Source organism: Cucurbita maxima, unplaced genomic scaffold (genome assembly GCF_002738345.1).
Source record: "Cucurbita maxima cultivar Rimu unplaced genomic scaffold, Cmax_1.0 Cma_Scf00049, whole genome shotgun sequence".
In the NCBI taxonomy this organism is placed as follows: Eukaryota; Viridiplantae; Streptophyta; class Magnoliopsida; order Cucurbitales; family Cucurbitaceae; genus Cucurbita; species Cucurbita maxima.
Window position 1 is genome coordinate 1,012,801 of NW_019272065.1, and position 15,033 is coordinate 1,027,833.

At 35.1% G+C, this 15,033-nt stretch overlaps 1 pseudogene; it reads right to left on the reverse strand.

The window, feature by feature from the left end:
- Window positions 1-745: 745 nt before the first annotated feature.
- LOC111471153 lies at window positions 746-14,759 on the reverse strand (annotated as a pseudogene).
- Window positions 14,760-15,033: the final 274 nt, after the last annotated feature.

Below are 15,033 nucleotides of genomic sequence, written 5' to 3' on the forward strand. Positions count from 1 at the left end.
TCAACCAAGAGATAAGGCTATAATTAGATTACCTCTTACGATTGAAGATCTAAAAGCAAGATTTGGAACCTTGTTCTAAATTGAGTCACTCCACAATCTAACTTAATCAAGGCTTGATTGAATGGCTCGGGTGCAATTCTACCACAAGAATTGCTTAAAACTTAGAAATGGCAAATATGATGCTCGAATTTCTAAGGGAAACGTCTCAATTTGAGATCTGAATTACATTCATCAACAAATCTTATTTTTACATAACATATTGTGGGTATTTATAGTCTCCCAACAAAAGACGTTTGTGGCCGGGATTCAATCCCAATCCCCTTTAATCTTCACAAATTACGAAGTCAATTTTGACCAATTGACCATTGCAAAATGAAAACAAAAAAACAATAAAATCTTTTAACAAATGTTGATATGTTTGAGTGGCTAAAGAAATAAATTTGAAATCTATTAGGCTTTACTCGTGTAGGTTCAAACCCTATTTTGACATTTTTAATGTTTTCAACTTCAATCGTGAAAATATTTAATTGTCCTTCGTCAATTGTATTAGCTTCTAATTCTGAACACTGTGATTCTTATCATCTTCCCCGTGTGATTCGAAAAATCATCACCTACATCAAAAGTGTGAGAAAAATCATCACCTACATCAAAAGTCCTCTTCAAAAGGATTCGTCCTCGAATCAGAAAAATCATCATCATCATCTACATCTACAAGGATTCGTCCTCGAATCAGAAAAATCATCATCTACATCAAAAATGTGATAAGATCAATTTTATATGCCTTGTTATTAATTCTTTCAAGAACTTGATAAGGGTCATCCCCTCTTGGATGTAACTTTGTCTTCCGCAACTTTGAAATTTTGGGTCTCAATTCTCTCATTCACCTCCTTGTGCAATGTTTTGATCAAGTTTGCCTTACTTGTGGCAGCGTCACTCACAAACATATTAGAGAGAATAGGAAGCAAATCAAGAGGCGTAAGTGGATTAAATTCATAAACAACTTCAAAAGGAGAACAATGAGTTGTACTATGAATTGCTCTATTATATGCAAACTCTACAAATGGCAAACATTCATCCCAAGACTTAATATTCTTAGAAATAATAGCCCTAAGCAATGCTCCTAATGTTCTATTAACCATCTCAGTTTGTCCATCCATCTGAGGATGACATGTAGTTGAAAACAATAATTTGGTACCGAATTTACCCCACAATACTTTCCAAAAGTGACTTAGAAATTTAATTATTCTAAGGATTCCATGTAATCTTAGTACTTCCCTAAAAAATAAGTCAGCAACATGTTTTGCATCGTCCGTCTTGTTACATGCAATAAAATGAGTCATCTTACTAAATCTATCTACCACAACAAAAATATTATTTTTACCCTTTTTAGTGTGCGGTAAACCAAGAACAAAATCCATAGATATATTAGTCCAAGGTTTATTAGGTACATTCAAAGGAGTGTACAATTCATTTGGTTGTGACCTAGATTTAGTTTCTTTGCATTTAAAGCATTGACTACAAAATTTATGAACTTCATGCTTCATTTTCGGCCAAAAGAAGTGTTCATGCAACATATTATAAGTTTTATTAACCCCAAAATGTCCCATTAAGCCACCACCATGTGCTTCTTTAACAAGCAAATCTCGGATAGAGCATTTAGGAATACAAAGCTTACTTTTCTTAAATAAGAATTCATGAAACACATAATAATCATCTACANTTTGTAAGACAAGATGCATAAATAATTCCAAAGTCGTGGTCATCTCGATATAATTCTTTAATATGCTCAAATCCAAGAATTTTTGCACTGAGAGAAGTAAAAAGATTGTACCTTCTAGATAATGCATTAGCTACCACATTATCCTTACCTTGCTTATATTTAATGACATACGGAAATGTTTCAATAAACTCCACCCACTTTGCATGCCTACGGTTCAGTTTGCTTTGACCCTTAAGATACTTCAAGCTTTCATGATCAGAGTGGATCACAAATTCTCTAGGCCATAAGTAGTGTTGCCACACCTACAATGTGCAAGCTAAAGCAAACAATTCTTTATCATAGGTAGGATAGTTCAATGCTGCCTCATTTAGTTTTTCACCAAAATACATTACGGGTTTGTCATCCTGCATCAAAACAGCACCTATGCCCAAACCACTTGCATCACACTCAATTTCAAAAGTTTTATCAAAGTTAGGCGCATCACACTCAATTTCAAAAGTTTTATCAAAGTTAGGCAAGACAAGTAATGGTGCATTGGTTAATTTATTCTTAAGCTCATTAAATGCATTCTCTTGCATATCTCCCCATTTAAAAACAACATTCTTTTTCACCAAGTCATTCAATGGTGCAGCTATGGTGCTAAAATCTTTTATAAATCTCCTATAGAAGCTAGCTAACCCATGAAAACTACGAATGTCACTTGCATTTTGTGGTGTTGGCCAATCCCTGATTGCTTTAACTTTCTCTTCATCTACTTCTACTCCATTTTTACCAACTATGAAGTCAAGAAAGTTAATTTTTTCCATGCAAAAACTACACTTATTAAAATTAGCATAAAGTTTCTCTTTTCTAAGTGTAATCAAAACTAACTTAACATGCTCCACATGCTCATGCAAGGTCTTTGAATAAATTAAAATATCATCAAAATACACAACAACATGCTTTCCTAAATATTATCTCAAAATATGATTCATTAAGCGCATAAATGTACTAGGATCATTAGTTAACCCAAAAGGCATAACAAGCCATTCATACAATCCAAACTTAGTTTTGAAAGCGGTTTTCCATTCGTCTCCTGCATGCTTTCTAATTTGATGATATCCAGATTTCAAGTCAATCTTTGTAAATAAACATGAACCATGCAATTCATCAAGCATATCGTGTAGCCTAGGAATAGGATGTCGATACTTTACCGTGATTTTGTTGATGGCTCTACAATCCACCAAATGCGCCACGTTCCATCTTTCTTTGGCACCAATAAGATTGGTACAGAACATGGACTCAAACTCTCTCGTATATATCCCTTCTCCATAAGCTCCTCTACTTGCCTTTGAATTTCTTTAGTCTCAGTTGGGTTGGCTCCATAAGCTGGCTTATTAGGAATTATCACCCCTGGAATGAAGTCTATTTTATGTTCAATACCTCTAATTGGAGGTAGTCCTTTAGGGACTTCATCTTGGAATACGTCATCAAATTTCTGTAAAAGAGATTGAAACATACTAGGCAAAGACAAATTATTATCGTTAGAGACCAAACATCCTTCCTTGTACACAAATACGAAGATGGTTTTTTGTGAGAACATTACCCTTCTAACCTCTCCAACTCTAGCCAAACAACTCACATTCTTTCCTTTTTCTCCAATTTCATTATTTTTTTCACTATGGTTTTCTCGTTGACTTTTCTCTATTTTCTCACTCAACTCTTTTTCCTCAAACTCTTTCTTTTTTTCTTCCAACTTTAATTGATCAGCAAATACATTTGCAGAACTCAAAGGCACAAGAGTGGTTTTTCTACCATCTTTTACAAAAGAATACCGATTCAAATAGCCATCATACAAAACCCTCCTGTCAATTGCCATGGTCGGCCAAGCAATATGTCTCCAGCATGCATTGGTAAAACGTCACAAAGAACTTCATCTTTATATTTTCCTAAAGTAAAAGATATTAAAGCTTGAGAAGTTATCTTCATTGTTCCATTGTCATTGAGCTATTGAAGCTTGTAAGGTTTAGGATGGTGTTGGGTTGGAATTTGCAACCTTTTGATCAGCATTGTACTTACGACATTGGTGCAGCTTCCACTATCAATTACAAGACTACAAGGAGTCCTTGAACTAAACACCTTGTGTGAAATAGGTTGTCTCTTTGATCATCAACATCATTCTCTGTAACTTGAGTTTTAAGAAGTTTTCTGGTTACAAGTACTAAACGACTCCCATCTTCTAGTTCCTCCTCATGCTCCTGGATTTCCTCTTCAACTAGCTTATCATGGTCACTTTCCTCACTATCTGTGACAACTTGTCCATTCTTGATGATCATGACTCTCTTGTTAGAACAATCACGACTAAGATGATCAATTCCTTGACATTTCCAACATTTGATGTCTCTGTTTCTTTCTCGAATCTCCTTATATTCCTCCGCTTTCTCTTTACCCTTGGAGGTCTCAGCTTTGTTCTTTTTGTCAAGATCATACTTGCCTCCAACTTTATAATCTATCTTTTCAATATTTGCATTCTTTTTCCAAGTGTTGAAAGTAGTATACTTTGAAATACCATACCGCTTGGAGTTCTTCTCCCAAGCTAGTTGCCCTTCGATTTTGACAGCAAGGTGTAACAATTCTTGCATATCAAAGTACGCTAGCCTATCCACTTGATGAGCAAGTTGTCGGTTTAACCCACCAAGAAATCTAGCTATTGTATCTTCTTCATCTTCATCAATACATGCTCTATTCATAAGGGTCTCCATTTCTTTATAATATTCTTCAACAGTTTTGGATCCCTGTTGTAAAGTATAGAGTTTTTGCTTGAGTACTCAAGAATAATGCTTAGGGATGTACCTTTTTCTCATTAATGTCTTCAATTCCTCCCACGTTTCAATTGGTTCTTCATAATTTCTCCTCCACTCTGATTTCAAAGATGTCCACCATAAAATGGCGTAATCACAAAATTTAGCCACAACAAGCTTCAAGTTTCTTTCTTCACTGAAATTGTTGCAATCGAAGACATGCTCAATTTTGCTCTCATATTGCAAATACTCCTCTGGATCAGATTTCCCATAGAAAGTTGGAATTTTTAGCTTTACTCCCGTGACTCCTTTTTCTTTTTCTCTCTCATACTGGTACTCTCTCTCAATTCTTTTTGGTGCTAAAATTTCTCTACCCCTTCTTCTGACTCTTCCTCTCCCTCGACCGACATCTCTCCCTCCCCTAGGACTATGTCCCGCTAAAAGGGTGACATTGTCATCTTCTTCATTTTCAACTCCTTCATTCAAGAGTACTTCCCTCCCTTGAAGATTACCTAAGGCTATTTCAATTCGCTCCATCCGATCTGTCAATGTACTAATAACTTGATTCAAACGAGTAATTGTTCCGACCTGTGCTTCTCTCCACCTAGCTTCATTGGTCTCCCCTCCATTTTCTCCATCTTGGTTCATGATTGTACAAACAGTAGTGGAATATGTTTAGGACCTCACACACTCAACTTACTGATTTTACACTCAGAGACACTCGTGTTCATACACACAAAGGTAGGCTGTTTGGGAAAGTGACTAAATTATGATCAAGGTAGGCTAATATATCGGTAAAGAAATTCTGATAGTAGCAAGCTATTCAAGGCAATCAAGATAAGTTAATTATGAAATAACAACAAAATAAAACAATACGTGAAAAAAAATAATAATAAGGGGCACAAAGATATTTTTGGATATAATTGCACACTGAAAAAAAAAATTCCAAAAAGAAAGGACATGAAGATTTTAAGAACGATCTAACTCTCCTTTTTAGAGAATTCGGAAAATTTAGAAGTTATCTTCAAGCGTAGATTATGAGGAAAAGAAAAAAAAAATATATCAAGCACAACGATTCTAGATTTAGATGGATGAAGAAAAAGATGTGAATCGAAGTTTATTTGATCTTCAAATAAACATGCAAATGATCTAAAAAAAGGATAAATATTGTTTATAATCACAATCGTAAGAACAAATATGATAAGATTTTTTTTTTCAAGATCTCAATGTGATCTTTAGGAAGAAAACGAGAAAAAAGTGAAAAGTTGATGAATAATGGCTGAAATGGCAGCAAGAAAATAAATGGACAAATTTAAAGAAAAGATAAACAAGAGCAGAAATGAAAGATAAAATCAATTCTAGAGTCGGCCGCAAAGATGTAAACCTAGGCTCTGATATCAAACTGATAAGGCAACCCTAATCCTCATCCCAACGATCCAAGCTTTTATTTTAGCAAGAACCCTTGAATCAAAGTAATTAACACCTCTTTATGCGAAATTTGGATCAACCAAGAGATAAGGCTAGAATTAGATTACCTCTTACGATCGAAGATCTAGAAGCAAGATTTGGAACCTTGTTCTAAATTGAGTCACTCCACAATCTAACTTGATCAAGGCTTGATTGAATGGCTTGGGTGTAATTCTACCACAAGAATTGCTTGAAACTTAGAAATGGCAAATATGATGCTCAGATTTCTAAGAGAAACGTCTCAATTTGAGATCTGAATTACATTCATCAACGAATCTGATTTTTACCTAACATATTGTGGGTATTTATAGTCTCCCGACAAAAGAAGTTTGTGGCTGGAATTCAATACCGATCCCCTTTAATCTCCACAAATGACGAAGTCAATTTTGACCAATTGACCATTGCAAAATGAAAACAAAAAAACAATAAAATCTTTTAACAAATGTTGATATGTTTGAGTGGCTAAAGAAATTAATTTGAAATCTATTAGGCTTCATTCATGTAGGTTCAAACCCTGTTTTGACATTTTTAATGTTTTCCAACTTCAATCGTGAAAATATTCAATTGTCCTTCGTCAATATCAGCTTCTAATTCTACAAATGATGGTTGAACCGAGCCGATCCAATTTTGTAGATGAAGAATGAATGTTTGTTGAATCTTCTTATCATGCATCTTGCTTAACCGGTGTAGCTTGGAGTGGGAGTGTAGGGTGGATAAGGTAAGGAGGCCACTAGAGAGGAAACCAAACGGCCTATTAAGTCAACTAATCTATTATGCGGCGGAGAAAGCCAGTTGTTGGAGCATTGATTCCCCATAATGAATAGGCTAGTTCGAGGTCTCAATTGCCTATCTTATGCTTGAGAAAGTCCCGCAATTCCATGGCAGCACCTCGCGGTGCATTTTGTTGTCTTACATGAGACTCGAGATATTCCTCACTCCATGGCATGGCACCTTTCACTCATCCATTTTGCCTGTGCAGACGCGGTGCCCTTTTTCATTATCATCTACCGCCCTTTCTTTCCTCCCAGCTATTCACGCATGAGGATTGTCATATGTATGCTCGACTTTGGTTGCCGGTGCTATAGGTTCATTATGACAGGATCAGTCAGCAGGGCAAACCAACCCTCCTCTAAGAAGAATTGTGCTATGCCCCCCCGATCCCTATAGATGGAAGGAGCTGCTTGGAGATCCCTAGGTTGCAGCACGTCTGGTCGTTAACTCCTCGCGCTGCTGCCGTTGTTTCTAGGACCGACTGACGCCTCACCAACATAGGTACCTACGTAGTGTAGTATCGGTGACACATTCAACATAGCGTTCTGCCTCAAGTGCTTTCTAGAACCAGGGGTCTTCGAGCCTGCTGTACGATTAGCCAGCCTTGTGGCAGCAAAAGGATTAAATGTCCCCCCATGCTACGGTTCCCTATGGCCCAAACTCAGTGCCACATTAGGTTAGGGAGTTGGGCGATAAAAGCTCGTCCGCATCCCAAAGCACACTACCCTCCTAGGCGCACAATACTAAGTAATCCAAGCCAACCCACATTACTGGCTAACGTGGATAATAAGATTTCTTAGAGGTACTAAATACTTTTAAAATAAAACTAATATGAACCACGATTAAGGAGTTTTCATACCTCAAGGTTCAATTACAAGGACGAGAGCCAAGAAGCTATAACAAACCTTATATAATTATATTCAAGCTATGGTGAGCTCATAAAAGGAAATTCTAGAAGACGTTGGAGACCTCCCTTATATGTTATGCAAAGTTGAGCTTCAAGAAAGAGATGAAATAAATGCACTTTAAGTTGCATTTAATGAACTCCACTGAATTTATAAAACTAGTCAAAGGATGACTAATAAGCACATTTTATTAATTGGATTATTTAATTATAGTTTAACTATTTGTTTGTCATATTTAAGCTAGTTTTAAATATAGGAGTTAAGGTTATATTGTAACTTACATAGGCTACTATATTCCACCATTAACTAGCCATTTTAATATGGAGGTTATGGGTATTTCTCATTTACAAGCCCATTTAATTTGGGAGTTATGTATCACATAGGTTAAGGTTGTAAAGGCTATATAAAGCCTTCTTTTCTTTGATTAGAGATTAGATTTTGGAATTAAGAATAGAATTTGTATTTTAGCTTTGTTGAGAGCTAAACTTTCTTTGCAAATTCTTGTGTTTAGAACTTGCATGCTAGAGTCATTCAATTTGTATTGATCAAACCTCTTGTGGAGTGATTCGAATCACGAGTTTTCTTTACTCTTGATCTTGATCATCAAAGTAATCCGTTCCATACTTTCCCTTGGGTTGATTTCCATATCATTTGATAACAGAGCCTTAGGCTTCTGATCGGATATATGTTTCATTGGGCTTATCTCTTTTCGTAACGACCCGAAATTTTCTACTTAATTTAAGGTCGCTACTGTATACATACCATAAACATTGAATGTGGAAGACTTCATTAAAATTGTTGGGTTTTATGTCCTAAAACTCATAGTTTGTAAACAAAAACATATTCTATTTTCAATAAAATTATTATTGTTGTTTATTCAGTAAAGATTGTTATTGAATAAAGTGAACTTTACGATCATTAATCTAAATCCAATAAACTAAGAGCACTCTGGCTATAGTATGATTACTTGAACTATATGTAGAGACATAAGAGTTGATCAAGTTCAAGTATATAGTCAAAATGATCTATGGTATAAGGATAAGGCTGAGTACCTTATTCTGGGGACACTATGGATACGGCCCACTTTTGTATATGGTATAAAAAATGTAATCACTAAAATTGTACATGTGGAGACATGTGAGTGGGGGCGTCCTATGCAATGAGTATTGCATAAGATCGGACCTTGAAGAAAATCACTCTCACTTTATAATGTCGTTTACTGTTGAGACTGATTTTCTTTTCATTTGATGACCTAGGTAACTCGATCTTAATCTTGAGCTAACCATGAACTCCTGTTTATTCAGAATTATCCTTAGATTTGCATGGGTGAGAGTGGCTCAAGTTCGCCAACTCAATAGGCCTTCCATTTCAGGGGTAAGACTACGTAAATGGCTGGGGACGTGGGGTGCAAGATGGAATTCACTCCTACCCACTTTTAGGGATAGAAGAGAGGTAGTTCTCTTAAGTACTGACTCCAGGTCTTAAACAAGGGGCCCCACCCTCTCATTGGCCTGAGAGGGATTCGGTTTACTGGTTGGACCACAAACCAATTGTTCATTAGAGGATTAGTGAGACATAAGAAACAAGAAGTAACTTCAGGGGTAAAACGGTAAATTGACCTAGCTCTAGTTACGTACAACCTGTGAAGGATCAACTTACTATTCATTATTATATCAAATGAACAGAAATATATCTATAGTGAGGGGAGTGCAACTACTAGGCTATAGTAGAATGTCCTAGTAGTTAACGAATGTTGGTTAACAAGGTTAAAGAGTTTAATCGGTTAATCTTGGATCGTTGGAGCCCATGATCTATAGGTCCATTAGGTCCCTCTACTAGCTCATATCGGACTAAACCATAGAACAATGTGACGAATGAGTTCGAAGTGTTCGAATTCAAATTAAGGAGAATGCACTACATATATACAATATATTTAACCGCATTTTTTTTATTTACGAATAAAACAAAAAGAAAGAATCTGAGATATTTAAATAAGATTTAAATATCTTAATCAAATATGTGTCGGAATTAATTGAGATTGTCATTTGAATTAATATTATATATTAATTAAATAGTTTAATTAATCATTTAATATTACTTTAATTTGAAATTAATAATTCAAATTGATCGTTGAAAAGTCAAAATGTTGACTTCATTTAATGGAAAAAACCATGTTAGTGGAATTTTGAGGTGTCAAAATTTGGTTTAACCAAACATGCATGCTTGCCAAATAAACCCCACAAATTTGAGTGGAATTTTGAGTGTCAAAATTTGGTGATCTCAAACTTGCATGAACATGCAAACATGACTCTAACAAACACTCTCTTCATATATACAAAATCTCTCCAGAGTTTAGTCACTCACCGGATTCCACAATCCCGTTCTAAGGCCGAGGATAGTGGAGAAGACACTAGTGGTTGTTCGAAACCGGTTCGTGAAGAAAAAGGAATTTGAACTACAAAAGGTTAGTATTCAAACTCATTAAGTTTTAATACTTATGAACATGCTAGTTATTTACTATAATTAATGTTCTAAAAGTGCCTAAGATCCAAATTGCTTCCGCATGTGTTATATTCACACCATAAAAAATTTCATAAAACATAACATTTATCTTAAAACACAGTCATGGACTTACGTGTTTCGAAAGCATCTTTAAAACGACACAACAAAAGACTAAATAAAATGAATAAGAGTTTAAGTTGAAAACATCTTATTCTAGCCTAAGTCTAATAAAATAAATACCCACCACCCCATGCATGTGCCATGGTCTCAAGTTGCGATGTCGTCGTCTGCTGTACAGGAATGCCTTGCCTTAACCTGAAAAATGTAGTAGCACATGGCTTGAGTATTTAAAGAAATACTAAGTAAGCGACCCCCCTATCGGGGTTTATGCAACAATCACATGCAATGAAATGATGAGACCTATCTTTTGTTTCGTTTTCCCTATGGTGCTGTCCTAACGGGTAATCGTGGACGTGTACCATATACTCTACACACAGCCCATACGTGCGAGTATGGACTCACCAGCTAATTCGCACACCGCTGGGCCACTTTCCTTATTCGGTGGGCATACTCTGGGAGCCCCTTATGCCGGGACCCATTAAAACTAGTAACCATCACGGCAGTGCTATGCAAAGCATAACGATCGTTGTCCTGCCATTGAATGTACGCGTCCATACCCTCGTGATGAGATAGGGGTATCCCCCCAGATGCATGAACGCACATAAAGCATGAGGTCCCCCTACTTCTACATTTATCATTAATGAACATAACCCCCCTGTCACGTTTCATGCTTCATGTCATTCTCATTTTCAATTTACATTTCTTACATATTCCTATCGGGGTTATGATTCCAGACAGTTTACCGTGTTTCGTGTCATACAATTCATGCTGTTTACATTCAAACATTCCATACAATCATGCCATAACCAATCAAGAACAACATATTGTCACATGTATTACACATCACATCAGACTAAACAGCATACATAGCATACATTCATGTTCACATGACTACGTACTTAAGCATAGTAATCTAGCATACAATTTAATGACACGTGCAAATCCACGGGCACGTGCCAACATACAACAAATAACGCATAACCTACGATGGGTGAGCCACTTACCTGGCTAGCTTAAGTCGTCGTCACGAATATATCTTAAATGAAAGTTCGATTCCGTCCTTTGAAATCTGGGTCAACCTATATGAGCCCATGACATTAGTTTCGGGTTTGAACTCTACAACATTATTTCTCTAATTTACATTGGTCCATTGTTAAAAGTATTGAAATGTTATATATTTATAATTATATTTTTATTAACAATCTTATTTTTCATGGTTACAATAGATACAACTATTTCAAGTTATTCTAGGCTTTACTACTCCCTGTATCTACCCTCTATATTTACCTTCCCCTCTAGATTTAGTTTGTGGTTTTTAATTCCCTAATCTTCTCTCTTTCTCTTTTATCTATTGCTTTTTAATTATGTTATCATTATGTTATCATGTATTCCAAATTTACCGTGGATCTCTATTTCCAAATATTTCCTTATATCAGTGTTTTCTATTCAGAAGTTTTCTTGACCTTTCTATCTTTAATCTATTTATTTGTCTACTGATAAAAAATTAATCTAATATTACTAATCTGACTCAAGGCTAGACCATTTGTAATATTACTAATCTGACCTGATTTACTAGAATCTTATAAATGATTGACATTTAGTTTCTAACTCAAAGCTAAATCATTGTAATAATTCAATAAAGATCTAACTATAATTGGTTGTGATTTCTAAAAAATAGGATAAAAAAAATGAAGATTTAATATATACCTTAATTAGATCTATCTTGAAGTAAATCGGTAGCCAATCTTAACTGGGTAAAGGTCATTCTCTTTTTTTTTTTCTCAACTAAATCTGATGATTATTGTTATCTCTATCCTAATTGTAAAGGCTAATTTTAACTGGGTAAAGGTCATTCTCTTTTTTTCTCAAGTAAATCTGACCATTATTGTTTTTCTTGTTTCTTTTTGTAGTAACTGTTACTTTATGGCGTAGGATGGGTTGAGGGGAGATAATTGTGGGAAGGGATGAGAGGTTAGTGGAGAGAAGTTGGGAAATGTTGTTATTTGTTTATTTATTTATTTATTATTATTATTTTAAGTACTTTTTATAATTATTTTTATTTGTTTATTTATTTATTTATTTTTGGGCTATTGCGCTTTTAATTCTCTCGTATATATATTTTATAGAATGGTTCATATTCTATCACAAAAATATATAACAAAAAAAAATACATTTCTTATGTTCTTTAAAGTGTTAGATCTGGATCTTATCAACACTTTGTTCTTCTTTCTAAATCAGTTTTCTTGTTCGTAAATTGATTAGATTTTGTCAATAAAAAAAAAAAACCATTGAAGGAAATAAAGCTTATTGATGTTAAATGTTTTCTTTTCTCCTCTTGATTATTATATGTAACTCTCATATGTTACTACATCTAAATTAGTTTTTAATCATTTTCTTTCTTTAATTCGTTTCTTTGTCGTTATTCGGATTGCTCCTTTAATACCCTTGTTTATGTATTGAGTGTGCTGTCTATTCACTTTAAATTGCACTTAGCTCTATACCATAGCTTGTCTCACAAAGATTTCCTACTCAAAGAAAATCTAAGCTTTTACCATGAGGAGATGGATCTTTTCAAGTTCTTGAGCGCATCAACGACAATGCTTATAAAATTGATTTACCACGTAAGTACGGTGTTAGTGCAACATTTAATGTTGTTGATTTGAGTTCTTTTGATGTAGGTGATGGCTGGGATTCAAGGACGAATCCTTCTCAAGAGAGGGAGAATGATATGAACCACGACCAAGGAATTTCTATACCTCAAGGTCCAATTACAAAGACGAGAGCCAAGAAGCTACAACAAACCTTATACAGTTATATTCAAGTTATGGTGAGCTCATCAAAGAAAATTCTAGAAGACGTAGGAGACCTCCCTTATATGTTATGCAAAATTGAGCTTCAAAAAATAGATGAATTAAATGCACTTTAAGTTGCATTTAATGAACTCCGCTGAATTTATGAAACTAGTCCAAGGATGACTAATAAACACATTTTATTAATTGCATTATTTAATTATAGTTTAACTATTTGTTTGTCATATTTAAACTAGTTTTAAATATAGAAGTTAAGATTATATTGTAACTCACATAAGTTACTATGTTCTACATTAACTAGCCATTTTAATATGGAGGTTATAAATATTTCTCATTTACTAGTCCATTTAATTTGGGAGTTATGTATCACACTAAACTTTCTTTGCAAATTCTTGTGTTTAAAACTTGCATGCTAGAGTCATTAGAGTGGTATTTAATCAAATCTCTTGTGAAGTGATTCAAATCACGAGTTTAGAAACGAGTTTTCTTTACTCTTGATCTTGATCATCAAGGTAATTCGTTTCATACTTTTTCTTGGGTTGATTTCCATATAAAAAACTCACTAATCTGTGAAGTAAATCTCACACACACTAACGATAGGAATCGAATCACGAGTTTAGAAACGAGTTTTCTTTACTCTTGGTCTTGATCATCAAGGTAATCCGTTCCATACTTTCCCTTGGGTTGATTTCCATATCAAAAAGTCACTAATCTGTGAAGTAAATCTCACACGCACTAACGATAGAACGCTCCGATAACACTTTATGAAAACACTACTAGCGTATTTGTGAAGGAGATGTCGAGAGAGGAGAGACAAGGAGACAAAGAACCAGATTTTATCAAAAAGCTTTTTCTATTGCTCTATATTTCTTTTCCCTCTTACTCTCTTTTGCTGTAACTTTACAATAAAAGGATTAGACATCTATAAATTTTCTACTCTAATAATAGGTACGAGAGAGACACCCATAACCCTACCATCATTCCTACTAAGGCTTGAGCCTTTTCTTTCCCTTACTTTTCAAATTAACTTTTCTAACAAATTAATTGAAGTTAACATTTACCATTTTTAAGTTTATTTTAACAAAACTTCCCCATAAACTTAAATGCTCCTACCATCTGTCATGCCAATCATCTTCTTGTATTTGTCGAAAAGTACTTTCGGTAGCGGTTTTGGAAAGATGTCCTTAATTTGATCCTGACTTGCCACATGCAGCAATTCCACGCTTCCTTCCTTCACATGATCTTGGATAAAGTGAAATCGAACGTCAATGTGTTTGGTTCTTTCATGATTCACTCGGTTCTTTGCCAACTCAATTGTTAATTTGTTGTCAACTTGAATCACGGTTGCACCTCGTTGCTTAAGCTCCATCTTGCTCAATAAATTTTGAAGCCATATCGCATGATACACACACCAAGATGCTGCCACATACTCAGCTTCACACGTCGAGAGTGCCACGATCGGTTGTTTCTTTGAAAGCCAAGTAAATGTTGTGTTGCCCATGAAGATTACATAACCCAATGTACTTTTTCGATCATCTATGTCTCTACACCAATCACTGTCAGAGTAACCAACTAATTTGTAATCTTCTGTTTTCGAGTAGAATAACCCAAGTGACACCATTCCTTGGATGTACCATAGAACTCGCTTCAACGCCTTCCAATGTGAATAAATCGTCTCCTCCATGAACTGGCTTATAATGCCGACACTTAATGAAAGATCTGGCCTTGTGCATATAAGATAGCAAAGGCTTCCTACCAAGCTCCGGTACCTATTTGCACTACTCGTTCTCCTTCATCGTATTTTGAGAGTTTTGCACTTGGTTCCATTGATGTTGATAATGAGTTGCAATTTTCCATCTTGTACTTCTTTAAAATCTCCTTTGCATATTTCTTATGTGATATAAAGATATCTGTCTCTCCTTGTTTAACCTCCATACCAAGGAAAAACTTCAACAAAC